General features: G+C 59.0%; 1 protein-coding gene across 1 annotated transcript in view; it reads left to right on the top strand.

The window, feature by feature from the left end:
• Positions 1 to 1,670, top strand: part of KDM5B (lysine (K)-specific demethylase 5B) — a 41,576-nt gene that overhangs the window by 307 nt on the left and 39,599 nt on the right.

Here is a 1,670-nt window from a genome sequence, read left to right as displayed (position 1 = left end):
CCGGCACAGCCCCCGGAGGCTCCTCAGGTCTCCACCCTTGAACGAGGCTGCCTCTGTGATGTTACCCTTGTGTGCTGCTCCCCGCCCGGCATCACAGTGCACAGGACAGGGCTCCCCGGAGTGGTGCCCGCTCAGGGGCTGGCACTGTGCACTGTGATGCGTCTGGAGCGGCAGCACCAGCGTCTCTTCAGGGAAAAGAGATGGGAGCACTGCCGACCCCGAAACCCCCTGCACCACACCCTCTGGTCCTGCAGGGGGAGGTGCCCGACTCCCACCCCCTCGCCTTCTCATTCCTCACCCCTGCACTCACCCTCCTCTCCCCATCCCTCTCTGGATTCACGTTCTCTCCAAATTCTGTCCCATTTCTCTGCAACCCTCCCGGCAAGCTCCTTGAAAGCGTTGCCTTTATCAATCAGTCCCGCTTCATCTCGCGGTCCCTCTCCTCATCGTACCAACCTCTTCTGCCTCCCCCTCCCGTGCGGTCACCTGCCACACGGCCCGTCCTCCTCGGTCTCTCCCCTGGCTCAGCCTCGGCCCAGCTGAGCTGCTGCTCGGGGCTCTCCCCCTCCTCCTCCAGGCCCTCCTTGGTGATCTGACCCAGGCTGTGGCTTTGTTTTTAAATATATTTTTACTAGAGGCCTGGCGCACAAAATGTGTGTGGGGATATGGTCCCTAGGCCTGGCCTGTAACCAGGGCCATCTTCTCCAGCTGCCCACAGCCGGCCCTGCCCCCCCACTGCCACCCACCCCTGGTTCCCCGTTCGCCATCAGGTGATCGGTGCCTGATGGTTGGGGAAAGGGACCAAGAGGTGGTCCGTGTGCCTCATAGTGACTGGTCCAGCGTTCGTTCTGCTGTTGGGGTCAATTTGCATATTACCCTTTTGTAATATAGTATTGATTTCAGAGAGGAAGGGAGAGGGAGGGAGAGAGAGAATCATTGATCGGCTGCCTCCTGCGCACTGGGGATCGAGCTTGCAACCCAGGCCTGTGCCCTGACCAGGAATCAAACCCGGACCACCTGGTTCATAGGTCAATGCTCACCCACTGAGCCACGCTGGCCGGGCTAGAAAGGGCAAGTATTATTTTGTGAAGCTGTTTGTGCTGGAGATCACAGACAAAACAGTGTGAAGCCGCTTTGTGGAACGCGGACACATGTTGACAGGAGGAGGGGCCGCCTGTGGATTGGCGATCCGCTTCTCCGTCCCTTTCCTCGGTTTCACAGACGTCGGCTCGGTGTTGTGGGAAGGCCAGAGGCTGTGGGATCGCCATTCGGCCCTGCTCTGTTATGACCCGCGTCACTTTGGCTGATTAACCTTTCGGAGCCTCAGTTTCTCCATCTGAAACATGGTGACGATGCCCCTTCACAGGGTTGATACGCCCACCAGGGGACAAGTTACTCCGGCCACGGGCCCTGTCTTACTCCTGAGAGCACAGCGTTCCCAGGTGCTCCTGCCACCCCTTCCTGCCAGGAGGAGGGAAGTAGCTTTAGGACGTCAGGTGTCAGACCCTGTACTCAGTGGGCTGAGGACACAACAGTTTGGTTGAATGCTGTGTGTTTCAAATGAGCTTGGCAGATTCCTGGTGCCGCCTGAAGTCCTGATATAATTTGTGGAGCAAAGCCTCCAAGCCGGGAGCATGCTGAGAGGGTCCCTCAGCCCAGAGAAGGGGGGC

The sequence above is a fragment of the Myotis davidii genome, unplaced genomic scaffold, assembly GCF_000327345.1.
Source record: "Myotis davidii unplaced genomic scaffold, ASM32734v1 scaffold1915, whole genome shotgun sequence".
Lineage (NCBI taxonomy): Eukaryota > Metazoa > Chordata > Mammalia > Chiroptera > Vespertilionidae > Myotis > Myotis davidii.
The sequence above is the reverse complement of the archived record's forward strand: the minus strand, read 5'-3'. Positions and strand labels throughout refer to the sequence as shown.